Genomic DNA, 19991 nt, shown 5'->3' on the forward strand with positions numbered 1-19991 from the left:
GGCTCTCTGTGAGTTGGAACCATCTTCAGTGTACCCAACACTGTAATAGCTCCTACAGCTCTTAAACCTGCCAACGGAGCTTACATCGAATTTCTCTTATCTAGGCACCTTTCTACATTTTCTTATACAGATCCACTGAATAACTCGCCCTGAATGTTAAAACCAGAACCGTGTGTCAAAGGAAAGGAGGCCTGACGATGTACTGGTTACGCATTGGGCTGCAACAGTCATCAGAAAACACCAGTGCTTTCTACTCCCGTAAACAGTGACAGTCTTGGAAACCCACAGGGGTTCACCAGGCAGCAACATTGAGTCGCTGGCAGTGAATTTGTTGTTGGTTTGTTTCTTCTGAGGGGTGACTGGTAACTTCAGTGTTAACCAACCTGCACCCCAGAATGCCACCAAGCATCCTAAAGACATCACAGAACAGTCCCTTCTCAGACATCTCAATCTTTGTAAATAGTGTGTTAGCTAAACAGAAATGGATCTAGGGGAGAGGGAAGCAAACTTGGAGGCAAATAATCTTGATACTTATCATCTACTTTGTTTCTGCCCCCAGAAGACAGACACGTTCAGCCAGAGTTATTTAGAGCTGACACTGGTTGTGTCACGAAAATAAGCTAAGAATATAAATGCTACTTAACTGGAATGTCCTTCTAATGAAATTTTGGATGTCTGTGTTTTACCACAGTGTTTTTGATATTTTAATTGTTTATGACTGTACAAGTGTCGTACGGGACAAAGATTTGGCTCTCTACTCCTGTAAACAGTTACAGTCTTAGAAACCCATAGGGCGTCATTATGAGTCAGCATTGACTCAATAGCAGCCAGTTAGGTTTTGATTTTCGTACAGGTGTTCTAGAGGTAACGTGTTGACCTGCTAACTGGGCAGTTTGAAACCACCAGCCAGTTTTTTTGGGGCAAGACAGGGCTCTCGATTCCCATAAAGAATTACTTCTCCGAAATCCACCTGGGCAGTTTTACTGTGTCCATGGGAATCTTCTTGAGTTGGAATCAACTGGGTGGCAATGAGTTTTGTTTGCTTTCTTTTTTATTTTTAGGCACACAAGGCATTTTAATAAATCACTATTGTACTCTATATACCTTAGCATTTCTTTTTTTTTTAAAGGGAATCCATCAAGGGCCTATAGATTTATTTACACAGGCCCTTGATAGGTTTCAATTTTTTTAAAGGAATTCTCTATTTTGTTTAAGACTTTAATCTTTTTCTTTGGCATTACATTCTTCTGACCATATTACAATTGATAATTGCATTATATAGCAGATAAATATTTAAGTTAACTGTAGAAAATCAACCTTGGAGAACAATAAAATGTTATCTTGGATGTGTGGTGGAGGAAAAGTCGATTCTGAGAGGAGAATCTGACATCTAGTTACTGTACTTGAACGAGAAAGACTTGAGAATAGAGACAAGCTTTATCAAGGAAGTAAGTGACCAGGTTCTCTATAATTTGTGTTATCATAACTGACATAAAAGAACCAGTTACTATATTTTTCATAAAACTAAATACTCAATAATTGTATGTTGTATTCTCAAAAGTGCTAGGCTCAAATGCATACTCTAAAATGCAAATTGAGTGTCAAGTATATTCTTTGTTCTTCACCATAAATTTAGGAACTGAGTTTTAAATGCAAGTTCACACTACTGAATACGTTCCTGACGCTCATTTCTATGATCCTTAACTCAATTTCAAATTAGTCTCCAACTTGTCTTTGCTATATAACTGAAGAATTGGAAGAGAGATTGAAAATGTTCACACACATTTATTGACACATCAGTAATATGGGAGGCAGAGAGGATACTTGAATGGGATACTCTCTCTGCCATTGAGTCGAAGCGGACTCGGCAACTCTGTAGAACAGGTTAACACTGCCCTATGCGTTTCTGAGACAAACGGTTCAGGGAGCCAAGAGTCCCAGCTTGTCTTTCTCCCCTGGAGGAGCTGGGGGTTTTGAACTGCGGGCGCTGCAGATAACAGCCCAGCCCATTACCCCTGTGCCGACAGGGCTCCCTGGATAATGGGACACAGGCACACATGTTTTACTTTTATCTGTGAGAAAAGGCTACTTCTTAATTTGTAAAAGAAAAAGTTAATTTAGAGAAAACAAGGAAAGGAGGCCTGGGGGTGCAATGGTTAGAGTGTAGCCAACCAAAAGGTAGGGGCTTCAAATGAGTTCCTTAATCATTAAGCTGACTAATTGTTAAATAGGCAGTAATCTGAAATAGCCAATGAGAGTGTTTCTTTGGCTGTTTTTCGCTTTTACCTCTGCACAAGACCGTACTTAATGTAGTTATTAGTTACTGTGAGCTGACGCCCATTCACGTCAGCCTCGTGTAGAAGAAAATGAAATATTAGCTGGGTCTGCACTCTCTTTGAGTCTATCCCCCCAATTTTTCACATACGAATTTTGTTCTTTTCAGCTCTCGGAGAGCGGTCGTAGCGTCCAGCTAGCTGCCTCTGACTCACAATGTGCTTCCTGCACCGTCCTCACAACTGTTAGGTTTTTTTTATGTTTGAGCCCATTGTTGCAACCACGGTGTCAATCAAACTCCTCGAGAGGTTTCTTCTTCATTGGCTCCTTTCCAAACATGATGTTCTTCTTCAAAGACTTGTCTCTTCCGATAATCTGTCTGAAGTAGGTGAGACCAAGTCTAGCCAACCTTGCTTTCAAGGAGCCTTCTGGCTGCACTTGTTCCTGGTCAGATGTGGTTACTCTTCTAGAGGTCAATGGTAATTTTAATATTCATGCCCAACATCATAATACGACTGCACCACTTCTTCTCGACTCAGTGTCTGGCTTTTGCATGCGTATGTGGTGATTGAAAATAAAACGATTCAGCTTAGAAGGGTTCCCTGTGCTCTTTAACACTTTAAAGCAGGCAGGTGAAGCAGATTATTCCAGTATAATACATCATTTGATTTCTTGAATGCTGTTTCCATGAGCATTGATTATGAATCCAAGATAAAGGAAATCCTTAACGATTTTAATATTTTCTCTTTTGTAATGATGTTGTCTATTAGTCCAGTTGTGAGATTTTTTTTTCTTTGAGCTATAATTCATACTCAGCGCTGTAGTCTTTGATCTTCATTTGTAAGAGAATCAAGTTCTCTTTGCGTTCAACTGGCAAGTTTGGGTCATCTATTTATCCCAGGTTCTCAACGAACTGGAGAATCCTAATGCAAAATCATTCTTTATAAAATCTAGTTTATAGGATTATTTGCTCAGCATACAGATTGAATAAATTTGAATATGGTGGAGGGATACAATTCCATCCCCACAGAGAGATTTCATTATTGCTCTCAATTAAAAAGGTTCTTTAAGTGTTCAGACATTGTAACATGGAAGTAGGTTAGTGCGAGTTTCAAAGTCTGCCTCTTTTCTATTTACTCTCTGTGTGACTTTGGGCATGTTACTGAATCTCCTCGTGTGTCACTGTTGCTAAAAATGGTACGGTGTTTCTGTGCTTACCTTGTAGAGTGATTGCTAACAATAATAAATTCCCATAGGCAACCTGCTTTCAACTGTGTTCAGGACATAGCAAGACCTTAACATGCATTGAGATAATCCTCAGCTAACTTGCATGGTAGCAATGAGCACAGACGCAAGTTGGACATGCGTTTCCTTGAATCTAACCAGTCTTCTAATCCCCAAAGACTCCATTGCATCAAGTGGCATGTCCTCAAGTGGGGAAAAATACCCCCAAAACACCAAACCCAGGGCTATTACGTTGATTCTGACCCTGGGTGATCCTACCAAGGGCTTCCGAAACAATCCATCTTTACAGGACCTGACAGCCTTGTCTTCTCAGGAGTGATTAGTGGGTTTTCGTTGCTGCCCTTGTACTAAAAGAAGGCCAAAGCCTGACCCATAGTGCTACCTACCTTTCTATAATTGTAAACCAGTTAATATTTAGAAATAATTTTAGCTAAATTATACTTTTTAATGAAAATCAACAATAGTTTGTGTTTGATCATCCTTTTTACATATAAATAGACCTTTTCTCTCAAAGGAGAAGTACTAGACAGACTGAGAAATTGGAATTGTTATTGTTATTTATTATATGAGGGGATTTGAATGAAAAGTCAGGGAACATTGAATGAAAAGATTATAGATTTATCATTACTAATATTAATAACTGGAATCCACTGCATTGATCTGGATAGAATAAACATTCAGTACAGTCTTCTATCTTATTTACTTAAAATATACCTATTTAGAAAATGACTTACACTTTTTATAAACTGGGCCTCTTCACGTCTGTTTATGGTTAGAATTCATTTTTTAAAATAGCTGCTTTTCCACATGCCTCCTAACAGTTAAGAACAAATATTTGTCTGTATTTACTTATTTATTTATAAAAGCATTTATTGTTGATACCCAGGATCACTTTCATGATATAGTTTAGCATTAGGAGGAAAATTCCCAGTCAAGCAATTTAAAAGGATAACTTTGGTGCCCCTTACAAAGCTGGCCCATAAAGTATTGATCAATCATTTCACCTCTTTATTTGTATTATCCTCCTTAATCCTAGCAACAACAGCCAATGCTGTGACTGTGTTCGTTTTGCAGAGGGGGAAAAAAAGCAGCTTACAAGTTAGCTTAGTTGTTCACCGTCTCAGAGGCATCAACCCATTGAAAATCCAGAATTGAAACCATGCCTGTCTGACAGAACCAACCTTAGTACTCGCCAACTGATTTGACTGGTTCTCTGCAAGCTGAGCTAAAATCTGAAGGAATTATTTATCATCTCTCTAACATTAGTCGGTCCTTCAACTTCTACTTAAATGGAGGCCATTTGTAGTGGACCTTGTGCATGCTTTTAGTATTTTGGCTCATGTTCATATTTCACTTGCAAGGTTTTTTTTATGTGTTATAAGCGAAGATAGGTTTTGCATAAAATCACAAACCTTTGCTCCTAAATTCTTGACATTTATTAGAAAGGTAAGAGACAAAACAAAGAGAGAGAGAGAGGAGCAGGATTTGTCTATTTCTTAGAAAACTGTTGCTATCTAAAATTAATATGCCCTTTCAAAATGGCTGTTTGATGTTTTGCTAAAACAATATAAAATTGCACTGAGCAGCTTTTATTAAGAAATATAATGTCACATATACATATTTTATACTTTTCAATAATTGTGGCTAGCATCCACATAGGATTTAATCTGAGAGATATGAAAGAAATAAAAATTGATCTTTTATAGAAAACATTTCTCAAATATGTGCAAATTATTAAATAGAACCTGCGAGCAAGAATTATATAAAAACAGCCTCCAAAGAAATTACCTTTGGATGAAAGAGCACTTTTTAAAAAATTCATCAGCTGGTTCCTTCTCACAGTGGAGCTCACTAGACTGATGATTACATTGTTATTGTAAGAAGGAAGTTGTGCTCACTGCGGACTGCACATTAAAATGTCTCTGCATGCATTTGGAGCTAAACTACTGTCTTTTGCACGCCTACTAGCAACCTTCTGGTTTCGAGTATATGATGTGAGTATCAATAGTTTTAAGCACTGTTCACCCCAACCCGGTGATTCTAAAATGGCCTCTGCTGACACTGTGGGATAAGCTACCTGGAAGGTTGGCATTCAAACCTCTGGAGGAAGATGAGGTGGCTATACATCTTGACAGTCTTGAAAACTCTATACAGGGTTGATGTCAGGCTGGCAGTGGCCCTGAGATGTCAAGTGATTCTAAAGGAGCCCAGGAGGCACGGTGTTTGGATGCCTGGCTGCTAACGGAAAGGACGGCCGTTTTGAACCGACCAGCCACTCTGAAGGAATAAGATGTGGCAGTTTGCTCCATGAAGGTCACAGCCTGGGAACCCTATTGGGAAGGTCTGCTCGGTCCCACAGGGTCGCTATAAGAAGACATCAACCCAATAGAAATGCTTTCCTGTTTGTTTTTCTTTGTCTGTTTGAACCATGGCTCAACTCAATGGAATAGGAAAGGCCATTTACATCTTGGCAATACTGTGTGAACCTGCTCCCCTTTCCCTATGGCACCAACAATTAAGTTCTCACGTACGTTCCAAAAGATGGATGGACCCAATCCACCCACAAACGCCTGAGAAGAAAAGCCTGTTGATATTCCCAATAATCAGTTACAGGCAGGAGGCACGGTTCTGCTATGACATATCTGGGGTCAACAGGAGTCGAAATTGTCTTGATGACAACTGGGTTTTTATTGCTTTTAAATACCTTAAAACTACCTTCCCAAATTATTTGGTGTGGGTTTTACTTCCAACTACTTTCCTGTGACCCTTGAAAATATCATGAAATTTAAAATGAAGAAATTGAAAGTGGTAGAGCAAGATCAAGTAGATCAATTTTGATCAGAAAAATGGGTGATCTGCTTTTAGAGAAACTTCATTTACTATCGGTTGACCTTGGAGAAAGCATATAATTTTTCAGATCTTCAAATACCTCACCATGACTCTCCCCTAGTCTTATGATTTCTTTGGAAATATTTTAAAAAGTACAATTCTCACTGCTCTTTGGGACTACTAAAACTCTCCATTTTTATTCACCTGAGAAAAATTTAAATTTTATTTAGGATCGTTAAGGAGATTTACCCCACCCTCAGAATAACTGATATTATCTTTTCCTTTATGAGCTATAATTTTTCTTTTCTCTTTTTGGGGGGTGTCCAAGGAGTTAAATTATTCTATTCTTCTGGAAAAGCAAACCTCCAGTCTAACGTATAATCTTTCTCCCAACACTCAGGATTATTCTCCCCCCATCAAATCCCCTTAGAAAAACACTCCCCTTCACATTGCATGTAGGATACAATGGACGAAGTCCAGGAACTACCCAATCTGGTTCCATCACACAGATAAAAGCCTCAATCCTGTGCTTCTGCTCTTTGGACCAATTTCCACTTTTCTATCCTTTTTGGACAGCATGAATTTGCCTTCTACCTCAGCTGACAATAGTCCTGTGTATCAAGGTTATGCTTGTTTCGTTAGGGTTTTCACATCGGCCTCTAAACAATTACATTTCTGTTATCAAATGTTATCTTCCAAGATTTCTACATGTATTTTCTTAAAGCACTCAGTCCTTACTGAATGCTTACAAAGCCTCCCATCAAAAGGGCACATAACCTGACCATGTCATTAATTTTTCCCCATAAATATTGTCACACTGTATTTAAAATCAGCAGTAAATCATTCCTTATTACTTACATTATTCTTCTTGGAATTGTTTGCTGAAATACAAACAGGAGCATTCCTCCTGAAGAATGCACACTTGAAATGTACTTGGCAGTGAGCAAACGGAAAGGGGCTGATGATGTCATGTATGCATCACATCTGTTCCCAAAAGCTGTGGCATCATCTAGATGAACCTTTTGCACGTTGAAAATTGCAGGGACTCCTGCTGCGCTGTTGCTTTTGGAAAGCTGTCTAGTAGGCAGTGTTTAATTATTTTAAAACCATCCTTTTGTAGGCCTGGTCCACGTTAGCTGAAGTTATGACAGCTTGTCACGCTTTGTTTTTTAAGAAGGCATAGTTTACCCTCTCTCGTTTGCAGCTATAGATTATTAGTAAGTTTAAGTGAACTGAAGCATAGCTCAGAGATTTTGAAAGAGAAAAGTTGACAGTGTCCTTAACATAATGGATTTACAACGTAAATGGACTAGACAGATAAAGTGATCATCTGAAAACAAAATTCTCTCATTTAGGATTACTATTACAATTTCTGTTAAAAAATGGTGACGTATTACCTGTAAACCTTCACTCTCCAACAACAAAACATTGCAGGAAGCAAAACTGTTTTCTCTCTGTGTGTCACTTTTTTATGTTATCACCATTTTGAAGAACTCACCACCCAACTAAAGTCAACTCGATTCCTAAAGGGAATTGCCCGGCTCAGCTATGGACTCTAACTGAAGAACATTTCCTTCGATTCTATTACACTCTGTTGTTACGCATTTCTAGTACTTGGTTGCTAATCTTATTTCATATTACCTTTTGTCAACAGGAAAAGAACACCACAATTTTCTCTTTCTTTATCTTTTCTCTTCTCATGTTCTATTTTAGGATTGAAAATGCACAGCTTAAAAAATCATCTCTCTTGAATTAAAGACACATTATTTCCAAAACAATAAATCTTACATTTGAATTCCAATATCTTGGGTCAAACCTGCTATTTAGTTGATTCTGACTCATAGTGACCCTCTCGGTCAGGGCAGAGCTGCCCTGTGGATTCCCACTCTTTATGGGAATCAGAAGCCTTGCCTTGCTTTTCTCCCATCAATTAATTCGATTCTGTTTTGGAAAAAATATTTATTTCACAGATATAACCTGCAATCCCCCCGCCCCCTTGATATTTGTGTTTGGCAAGAGTCCATAAACTTCGCTAACCTTAAACTCCCTTCTCCAAACCTTTCATTATCCAATGCTATTTTGAAAGACCATTAACAGCAGTGTTTCAAAGTGCAATCTGACTGTGTGGACCAGTGTAGCAGGAAGTTACAGTAGAATTTCCTACAAATCCCATCAGAAGAAAGACCAGGTATTTCCGGTCTGGGCTGGACAGTGGATTCATACAGGTGTTAGTCTTGCTACTCTGAATACTTTCACTCTGCCCTCCAAGACTAACTATGTTTGTTATATAACGGCCAAAAAAGCTATCAGTTACTGACAAAACCATACTAACTCCTATAAGATTTTCTCCTCAAGTTCCTCAGGGCAGAGTTGTGAACAACAAAGCAAGAACAAAGCTGAAAGACAGAGAGGCGAGTTCAGCGCTTACAGCTGGCTTCAGCAATCTCAATTTGCGCAATAGCCCATTTATCTGAAAACAAGCCAGGAATCCTTGAACAGGATGTAATCATCCTCCGATCTTCTGAGAAACTCTGGAAAAACAGACTTCCACTGCCAAGAAAATCCAGCGTCATTTATAAGCAGCCTTTCCGATGTCTCAGGAAGAACTATCCCCGCATGCAAGTGTCTGCTGGCTTCCGAGGGGAAAGGAAGCAGGAAAAAGTCCACCTTCCCAACCCCCAAACGCACAGCTCCTATGGGCACCTCACCGCAGCTGGGGCCCATTCCCGAGATGCGGGCTAGACTCTCATCGCAGTGACACGGGACGAAAGGACGATATTTGGCAGCAGTTCTGTGTCGTCACTTTCCCTGTCTTCCTTTGCAGAAGATGAGCTCTTCAATCCCATCACTCACCAGCCCCAGTTCACTTCCTTCCATTTCATTTTTTTCCCCTCTTGCCAAATTATTGTCTGGCAGCTACTCTAAAGGGACAGCGAAGATTTGGAGGGGAGTTTTTGAGAACGATCCTTTAGATAAATTCCATCCCAAAGCTTGGCACCTACCTGCGTCAGGCCTGGGCTTCTCCTCCCGCGTGGGCTGGACAGGAAGAAGGGCCCCGTGTGCTGCCTTCTCCAAGTTTACCAGGAAGAAAGGACTTGGGATGTGTGGCCTTTAAGTGTCTCTAAACATGGTTCGCATAGCTGGATCTCTGCTTATCTGTGCCTTTCGGCTTGCACTTCCATACATGGATCTGTTCCCAACAGTAACTCCAAGCTGTCGAAAAGGAGCTATCTGGCAGCTCTCGGCTTCATCCAACACACGGATGATAAAAATACCCGTACAGCGACCCTTCCATCAGGCCCATGCCACTCCCCACGAGGCTGCCACTGGGTCTTTTTGCGAGTGCGCTTTTGAGACTGGCACCCCCACTTTCCAGCTGTTCGGAGCGCAGTCCATTTCGCCTAGGTTTGCACAAGAACTGGAAAGGCATGGCAATCCACACCTTTCACGTTATGAAAACAGAGACCCAGCGCGGCTCCCCCTCGGGGTCTCTGCTTTTCAAGATGATGGTGAGATGTACAGCCACCGTCAGATGTTTGGTGAACAAAGCAGCCTAGAAAGGAACGGCTAAAGAAACGGGGAAACAGGATACACGAGTGATTCCATATATACTGACTGCATCTCGTTAAGAAGAGCTGTGACGTCTGAATTCTTTACCTTGGTGGACAAGGTAGCCGAGGGACAGATAATTAAAATCCCTGAACTACAAGGAAAGGCTTGCACGCATCTGAACGGCTTCTCTTTTAGGTAGTGATGTTAACTTCCTCCACACTAGTAGGCCAGCGTCGACGTCGAGTCTTAGAAAGCATATTTGAAAATTACCAAATGATGTGAACCAGAATTTCCTTGTAGAATACTAATGCATACTCTTTTGTTAATTGTGAATCTTGAAATGATAAAGGCGAATGACCTGTTAGTGGGGACAAATCTTGCTCTATAGGGGAGGAGGTAGTCCTGCACATATTACTGAAACTGAGCTTGGCAGTCCAGTTGCGGTGTGCTTTTGTGTTTTTGATTTAGGTTTTCATTTATTCTCCCCCCTCCCGAATTTTGCTAGTAATGTTGCATAAAAAACATCTCTAGACAGACCAATGAACAGAGGTGATTTCTAAGTAACATTTTTTCTCGTTTTCTTGTCTTCCAACATCATGTTGAAACTCTCGCAGAGTCTCTTATTTCAAGACGTAGACAGAATTTTGAAGCATACAGACATATTTTATTTTGATACAACAATAATGGTGCTATTTTGTTCAAAACTAGGAAAGGGGGAATGATAAAAGCAGTAAAAGCGAAGGATAGACAAAAAGAATATTGGCAAAATGATAGTTATTTTAAGTGGCTGATAGCTACAAAGGAGCTCATTAGAGTACTCATTCTATTTTATGGTCACTTAAAATTTCTGCTTACAAGAAGATCAGACCCAGGGAAAAATAGATGCACTCGTGGCAAGTTTGGGCAAAGTTCTGATTTGAGTCTGGGTAAAAGAACCAAAGCCATCCACACAGCTTCGTGTTTTTATATGAAAGATATTCTGACATCTTACCCTCCCTATGTCCAACTAAGGATATTCCATATAATAACACTTTATAATCTATTGAAAACTAATGCATACTTTTAATATGTTTCGGTGATAGACATAGTAGAATATTACTCAGGATCTATACAATATCTCTTCTTTCCTTAACAGGTCCAACCATAAATAGTTCTATTTTTTCTGTTCCCTAAAGCAGCTAGATAATCGTGACGTGTAAACAGTTGTGGCCCAAAGTACAAACAAGAGCCTTCTGAGTAGGACTTCCAGGCATGCTTTTATTTATCTATGAAAATGGAATCAGTTCTGTATTTGCTACTCTTGTCTGCGTTACCCCTGAGGTCCATTGCCTTCCCAGAAAGCAGACATCAAGCTTAGCATTACAGCAGCCTTGTGGTGAGTGGAGGAAACAAGCACGAGGATGAAAGTCTACAAGCTCAGGAAGGTGAAAAAGAAACCAGAACGAGCTTCAGTTCTTGCCAGCATCGCTGGGTACTTGTACCAACCGTGGCCTGCCCAAATCTAAATTACTGATTCGATGTGTGAAGCAAAGTCATCATTGATATAGACAGTGGATTCCAGACTATAAATCCAGCACTCAAAAGATAAGCCTGCTTTGATCCTGGCTGTGTTAACTGCTAACCATGAGACACGAGTTATTTCCTACTTCTGTTGATTGAGAAAGAGGACACTCTGTCTTCTTACCAAGGTGTATTCCAGAGGTGAGTGTCTGAGGTGCATCTGGGATCCTGGGTGGCACAAAGGAGCAAGTACTCAACTACTAACCAAGAGGTTTTCTGTTCGCATCCATCTTCTGAGGGATGTGAGAGGGCTGAAGTTCTGATTCCAAAAGATGAGAAATTATAGAATCAGACCCCCTAACAAAGAGGTTGAAGGCCTTCATGTTTCCAGAGCGCTTGGTCTTCCGTAGGCATTGTAAGTGTGGACGTGGACATCGGGATTGATTGTATCCGCATCATTTTATGTAATTCTGTGGGAAAGGAAGTTATCTCTGGGTAGTACAAATGGCTCATATATTCAGCAACTAATATGTCTGAAGGTTCGAGATGCAACCAGAAGAAAGGTCTGACCATCTGCTTCTGCAAACTCAGTCACTGAGCCCAAAGCTCCTCTGATGCACATAAGGGCTCCATCAGCCAGGATTGCCTGCATGGCTCCTTTTTCTTCCCTAATCGGGAACGTACAGACCTGCTATTTCAATGAACTGCTTGGCAGAGACCATTCCTTTCATCCGACTATTCTGCACAGCAGCCTTTACCAAAAGCATGCGCACATGGACCTGCTTCCCTTTTTATGATGCAAGAGCCTAGTCTCAGGTGGCTTATAAGGATTCAGTACAGTGTCTCCTCTTTGCCCGTGTTTCCTGATTTCACCTCATATGGCATGATTGGACTTCTTTTTCTGTCTGCCTGGGGTAAGCAGATTGTGAGCTCTTGGAGCACAAGGACTACACATTGTATGCTTTCCTTTTTACCCCCAAATCCATCACATATAGGATAGATGTGTATCTATCGTAAGCAAATGTTAACAAAGGTTTGTTGAAGAATTAAATGCATCAATAAATGAACAAAGAATAAGTGGTAGGTAATTCTCAATTACTAGCATCAGCCCTGCTGTATAAGTGATAAGACGCTCAAACACCCCACTGCTCATGTGGGTTAGATTGTTAACTCACAAGGAAAGGAGAACATGCTAGAACACTGACCTCATCCTGATTTATCCGGGCGGTTATACATTAGCACATACAATTTCGAGCGGATATCTGACTCAAATGGTTAATAGGGAAGATCAAGGCAACATATTTCTTTTAAGGAATTAAAGTTTTTAGTGATATTTCCCTTCTGCCTTTTTTCCCCTTAAGAATGTGAAGGCAATCACAAAGGGAAGATTTGTTAAGGACAAAGCACGTTTTCAAAGAGTATGAAGAAGACAGCTATAGTGAAGAGACAGAGAGGATAAATGCAGGTAAATTATTCTTATGTATTTGTTTTCTGAGTTTAATCTTCACTTCTAAGAGAAACGCAATTTATCCAGCGAGCTCAAGTACAGAACATCAGAATGGACTTGATGGTAGTGAGGTTGATTTTCGGTTTGGAGGAAAGAGAAAAATAATTAAACGAGACTCCTGTTTGCCCTCGAAGAAGCCATGCAAATACTGTCTCCTCTGGTAGATGCTCCTGGACTCTCCTACCACCACCAACACAGCAATAAAACTGGCTTCGTGTGGGTTCTTCGAGCGCAGGGTTCAGACTTCTTTGATGACCCATACCCGTCTTTATGCTCATATATCCATGTGACCACCTCAAGGACAAATAGCTGTCTTCTTCATTTGAAGTTTTAGAGCCTCACATATTTCCAGAAATACACTAGGTATTCAATAAGCACTTGTTCATTCAATTAAAAAGAAGCAAAGCCACATTTTTATTTATTAAAATGAAAACATAAGATGACAAAAATAATTTCCACTATTTACTTTTATGACGACATTTTATTTTCATTTATGAACTAGAATATAGTCATAGAAGTAAAATGACTTGGCTATTTTATGATGAAGTAAAATTCTTCAATATGGCTCTTCTATCCATTTTCTGTAACTTCTAGTTGATGATTGGGTGGACCATGAAAATAAAGTGTAAAGGATTTTAACTTGGAGATTGGTCAGTTTTGTCCTTATTCTGTATATAAGAGATTACTTAAAGTTTATTGTGCCAACCTGGCCAATAAGCACATGTGGTATAAATTGAAAGGCAGAGAGATAAATGGCTTGGTGAGCCTCACGTTTCGAGTTCTCCGGTCTTGTTTTGTGATGGTCAGACCAGGGTGCAGCTGCCTTAGCCAGTTCCCTGCTTCAACTGGCAAGGCTCACTTCCTGCAAGACATCCCTGAGGAGAAGCCGCATGGACCTACCCAATGCAGCCCTGGGTGCTGGAGCAGCCATGTGGAGACTCCAGTCAGCACTGAGATGCTTACATGTTCACTGACTCAGCTTTCTTCCTGTAGTCTGTATCATTGCGGGTGTTTTGTGAGATGAAGGAGGACTTTGTGGATTGGTGTCGGACATATGGGTTAATGTTGGACTTGTGGGCTTGGGCAGCACTGGGTTGGGATGTTTTCTTGATGTGCACTTACCCTCTATATAAAACTGTCTTATACATATGCGTTTCTGTGGATTTGTTTCTCTAAAGAACCCAGACTAACACACTAGGAAGCATGGTTTGGAATCAAGAAAGGTGTTTATCAGGGTTATATCACCTCACCATACTTATTCAATCTATGTTTATCAAATAATCAGAGAAGTTGAAGTATGAGAGAATGTGTCATCTGGATTGAAGGAAGGCTTATTAAAAGCCTGCAATATACAGATGACACAACCTCGCTTGCTGAAAGTGAGGTTGTCTGGAAGTACTAACCAATGAAGATTAAGTATGAATTGTGAATTCATTGTGGATTATAACTCAATGTAAAGAAGAGAAAAATCCCCACAAGTAGACCAAATGTGAAAGGATGGAAGTTGTCAAGGATTCTGTCTGGCTTGGATCCAAATCAATGCTCGTGGAGGTAGCAGTCAAGAGCTCAAAAGATGAGTTTCTTTAGATAAATCTGATGCTCAAAACCTCTTTAAAGTGTTGAAAGGCAAGGAACTTACTTTGAGGAATAAGGTGTGCCTGATCCAAGTTATAGTATTTTCAATTGCCTCACGTTCATGTGAAAGTTAGACATTGAATAAAGAAAACATAAGAGTCGATGCATTTGAACTGTGGTGCTGGAGAGAAACACTGAAAATGTTGAGGACTAAAAGGACAAACTGATCTGTCTTGGAAGAAATATAAAGCCAGTGTGCTCCTTAGAATCAAAAATGGCAAGACTCTATCTTACATATTTTGGCATATTATCAGGAGAGACCAGTCCCTGCAGAATGACATGCTTGGTAAAGTGGTATAATAGTGAAAAAAGGGAAGCCTGTCAAGGAGACGGATTGACATGGGGGCTGCAACAATGGGCTCAGGCTTGGGAATAATTGTGAGAATAGCACAAGAGTGGGACTCTATTTGTTCTGTTGTTCCACTAAAGGTTGGAACCGACTTAATGTCATCTAACAACAAAAATAAAGTCTCAGAAACCGAGTGAATTCCCTGGACCATCAAGGAAGAAAGGCCACCAGTGGAGAACATTTGAGATTCCTGTGTGAAGTGGTAGAGGCATCGAGTCCATGCTATGCCTAGACCAGAAGCACCAGAGCAGAGGACATGAACTACTGAGACTATGTGTGAGTGGGGGAAAGTAGTGTTCTTGAGGCAGAGGTCAAAGCATTGCATGACTGAGAGGGTGAAGACCAAAGAGAGGGTCTTGGTTGCTGAATGACAAATGACTTTACTATGGATTAAAGACTATCATTAATGTTTTCTGATCCTGGCTTATGGTAATCTGTAAAGTCCCTAGTAAGCCTCCATACTCATGACTATGGTGGTGAGTTCTGTGTGGACATGTCACTAAACCTAACAGAGAAGTAGAGGGTCCATGGATGAATGGTTGGTATCAGAATAGGGTAAAGAAAGAAGGAGAATTAAGCCATGTCTGACCGCTGCCTGGGTGCAATCGGTCTTAGACTGGAATAGAATTGGATTCTTCTTCTCCTTAGTGAAGTGAGATGAGGTCAGATTTCACACCATTTAATCAACCAAAAATACCCCGAAGATGCAACAGTATCACTTTTATTTTGCTATTGTTAGCTACCCCTTTTATCTTCATATATCCTGAAAATAAACCATGACTGGAGAAATTTGTCTCACAATCATTTGTAGCACTGGTAATCAAGGTTGAAATTTGATTTCACCTGACAGAAAGTTATAGGAAAGAAATATTTCTTTATGGAACTAGGCAGAAGGGCTGTTCAGATGGAAGTGGGACAGACTCTTAACTTGGAAGCAGGAGATTTTTCCTTAAAGAGTTTGCTAATGGCTAAGTACATTTTCTCTGATTAGAATTTGCCATTTTGCTTTCTTGTTGCCATGATTCAAGATGCTATTCAACAGATTTCGAGGACCAGCAGGACCTCCCATGGTGGTCACGTTAAAGCCAAGGAAACCTTGTGGCTCAGAATAAAATATTGCTCGATATAGTGTTAGTAGACGAGACTCCTAAATGGGAAGCCACTCACCATATACAGTGACCACTGCAATGGACCCAGCTGAAAACCAAATTCACTGCCACCAACCACTTCTGACTGAAGCAGAGCAGTGAGCTTGAAGGCGATCTTTGCTACTCTATTGTACAGGGATCCCCGTGAGTTTGGACTGAATTCCACAGCAGTAAATAACTGCTATGTCATATTGCTTCAAAAAAAGGGTTGGAAAATGTGACTGGATATATGAGCCCCTAATAAAATGTTAAAAAAAAGAAAAGAAAATGTGACTGGAGAGGATTTCAACCAGGCTTGTCACTCAATCCAGAGAAACAACCAAAAAGAGAGTTTAAAAAGATAGTCCTAGGAGTTGTTCCTGGTCAAGATGTATCATTGTAGACCTCATAGCAGAAATGAAAGAACAGAAGGTTTTTGCAAATTGAGCTAGAGTGATCCAGTTGTTCGGACCCCACATTTAGCTGTGGAGACCTCCTGAAGGGAAAATGAATCAATCATGAACATTGCATCAGTCTCTATTTTTATAACAGGCCATTCACTTTAGAGAGTTGCCCTCTTTTCCACACAAACCACAACATTGCATCAGTCTCTATTTTTATAACAGGCCATTTACTTTAGAGAGTTGCCCTCTTTTTCATACAAACCACACAACCCTGTAAATTTCATGCTTTCATCAGGTGTCCCATGCCTTTTCAGACCACAACTATTTTTCCTCCCTGTGAATTTGTGTGTGTGTGAACATTAAGAAATTACTCTCACTCTGCTTAATGATATTTCTTGCATATGTCATGAAATGTGAAGCTCTGTGAGGACAGGGTGCATGCCCACTTTGAAACTTGGTTCTGTTGACACCAATTCTAGTGTGGTAATAACCTCACTGCCATTGAATCAATGCTTATTCATGGGAGCTACCTTTGGGTTTCCACGACTGTCACTGTTGATGGCTGTAGACCACCCAGTCTTTGTCCCATGAGCTACTTGTGGTTTTGGATTGTACACTCTGTGGATCTCAGCCCAACACAACCAACATACCACCAGGGCTCCTGATATGATTATAGGTACATAATAAATATTTTATAATTTAAATAGAGATAAGAATACAAAACAGATGGAATATTAAAGAACGCTGCAATAAGTGCACTGTAAATATAGGACATAGAGATGAGTCTGCTTTAAGAGAAACTGTGGGACAAGGCCTCTAAGACTGTGCTATGTGCCGACTTGGTTACACCTGTTTGCTTCACGGGCCAGCAGCTGTGTGAGCCTGGAGGGCCACTGAGCTAGCATGGACTTTGAGTTTGGCTGGGCTGTGTCATCTGCTTGAGCTGAATTTCTTCCTAGATACTGTTCTTTTGTCTGCACACACGAGTGCCATTGCTTTAGCTTCTCCAGAACCTTCAGCCTAATACAAATACAGAAACACTGCTCTCGATCTCCCTGCTTCTCAGGGACTTGTTGATTGAAGTGTTTTAAAAAGTTGTGGAAACACAGAATTCAAAGACTATCTCTTTTCTGAAACTTTCTAGTATTTGTTTTGCTCCAAGCATGCTCCATAATTGCTCATAGGGATTATTTTTATATTCTTTTACAACATTTCTCAGGTAATTCTATCATACCTGTCATCTTAATCAATATCAAAGGTCTCTTTTTCATTCAGTTTGAGATCTTCCTCTTGGTATATGTGAGTTCTTTGACAGAAACCTTGACATTTCAAGATTTAAATCACAAATCTCCAAATCTTATTTAAGCCACATGAGTTAACTTCCCTTTGATATTATTCTGCCAGGAATTAAGGTGGAAGTCCAGTTCCTCATGGTGCCTGCACGGACACCAAGTGAGATGACTTCCCGTTACTGTTGACTGGAGATGGTGCCAACACCATTCCTTCCCCGACTTGTTACCATGCCCCATGTGGCATCTGCTGGTACAGCAGGAGAGGAGTAACCTGTCGCTGCTGGCAAAGGGTGAAAATTCTGCCTCTCAGCAAAGCCCCCTCTGACATCACCTTAGGATTTGGTGGAGTAGGAAAAATGAGTGCCTCTTATTACTTCCAAGTAGGACATGAAGTCTAGATTTTTATGGGATCTCCACCGAGTAGAGACTCCCAGTTTTTCCTTCTCACACATTATCTCCAAGGGGTTCTGGTACACCTTGCTCTAGCATGGTGAGAAATAAAGGCAATGCTTCCTACCTGCTCTTTCCTGGTGTGTTTCTGAATGATACTTGGCTGGAATGAAGCAGTTATATCTAGAAGTTTACTCTCTTGTTAGTTATTTCTTCCCTGAATCTCCAGCAGATGGTCTAGCTGTTTTGTTTTCAAGTTTTAGCTGGTTCTCTTGGGATTTCTGCGCTATGTGCTCCTTCAACTACAAGTTTGGAATATTTGAGGCAACAGGCAAATCCAGGGACCTCACTCAGATTGGTAATTATATCAGGAGGTCCTTAGGCAATCTTCTTTATCTTATCTGTCCTTCAGAAATCTATGCTTATATTATATATAATATGCAAGATTTTTAGTTGTGCAGAGTGGTAGAAATAGAGTAGGTGTACTATACCATCCTGAAGACACAACAAAAGCCTAAAACGCTAATCCAATTGTCCCTTAAGAAGTACTTTGTCATTTACATATAACCAGGTACATTGATGGCTACAAGCAATTGTTTGGCTTTGGCTGAATGACCAAATGCTCCCTTTTTTAGTTGGTAAAAGTTTTGACATATATGAAGGGTCTTCAAAATGATCAGGGGGGAAATATTTTTTTTTAATAAAATTCTTCTGAAAACTTTTTTGAAGCATCTGCATACTGCCAGTAAGGAAATAAAAAGCAAAATACAAACAAGAACAACAACAAATAAATAACAAAAATAAACATATTGCAACTTTAGAAAACTGATAGTAAATTTAAACTTAAATTTAAATTAATGATATTTATAAGCATCTCACTTTTTTTTTCACTCAGCCCACAATCTCTCCCTCTCACCCTGCACAAGAGCAGAGAAGAACTGTCATCAAAGGCAAATGGCAGCTGCAGTAAAGCAGCGCCAAGAGCCAGCTTCACGCGCTCAGGAAAGAATGCTGCACCTCCTGCTTGTGCTTTCGGTGTTCTACACGATCAGAGAAACTTCTCTAGTAATGAACTATAGAAATGATCCCTGAAAGTATAGTCTTAGCATCTCAGATTTTTATTGTATGTTTTTGCTTTGATCTCTTCTTATCCAGCATTGAAAAAATAAGAACATTTCTGAATTTAACTTTGGTTGAAGTTAGCTGTGCTTCATACCTTGATTAGGAAATATTGTTGAAGGAAGATTTCTGCAATTTAGACCATTGATTTGGTAATGATTTCCACTGCATACATTTTATTAGTTGCAAATTTCCATGGATCTTTTAAAATTAGCTATTTTTGAATGGCAACATTCAAGGTTAAATTCAATATTTAATAAGAATTGCCAATCAATTCCTGTGAAAACGTTTTTATTAAATGTGGCCAAGTCTCATTGACCTGTGGCCTCATTATTTTAAAATCAATAAAATTCCAGAGCAGCCAAGTTTCATTAATGCTTTCTTCTAAAAACAATGGATGTGTTTCTTTTCATTTGATATTTTGATTGAAAGACATCTGGATTTCGTATATTGAAAAACAAAAACAAATTCGAGGTCTAAGCAGGCTTCTCATCTCTCTTTCTCCTCCTTCTCATTCCCTCCTCCTCCTTCTTCCCGAGATAATGAGTCAGTTCGCACAACATTAACTTAGCGAACAAGTTACTGACTCTCAAACAATGACCCCTTTTCCTGGCACCCTTCCTTTTTGCTCTTCAATGGTTTCAACTTGTATTTGATACTTCCTCTTGGAGATACTGTCAAAACCTAACGTCCATGCCATCAAGTCAATTTTTGACTCATACTGCAGTGGTCCAAGGAAAACACGCTCCCCACCAAACTTGTGTGGCT

General features: G+C 40.0%; 1 protein-coding gene and 1 non-coding gene across 2 annotated transcripts in view; both read right to left on the reverse strand.

Moving 5' to 3' along the window:
- The window catches only part of SLC8A1 (solute carrier family 8 member A1), a 438247-nt gene extending 428779 nt beyond the window's left edge, over positions 1-9468 (reverse strand). The window contains exon 1 of the mRNA XM_075535797.1: positions 9351-9468. The gene's annotated coding sequence lies outside the window, so the exon portion shown is untranslated. The remainder of the gene's footprint in view (positions 1-9350) is intronic.
- Positions 9469-18990: 9522 nt separating this feature from the next.
- LOC142431288 (small nucleolar RNA U3) lies at positions 18991-19208 on the reverse strand. Its single transcript, XR_012780816.1, has one exon. It is a non-coding gene; the product is annotated as a small nucleolar RNA U3 (small nucleolar RNA).
- Positions 19209-19991: the final 783 nt, after the last annotated feature.

Source organism: Tenrec ecaudatus, chromosome 17, assembly GCF_050624435.1.
Source record: "Tenrec ecaudatus isolate mTenEca1 chromosome 17, mTenEca1.hap1, whole genome shotgun sequence".
NCBI classification, from domain to species: domain Eukaryota; kingdom Metazoa; phylum Chordata; class Mammalia; order Afrosoricida; family Tenrecidae; genus Tenrec; species Tenrec ecaudatus.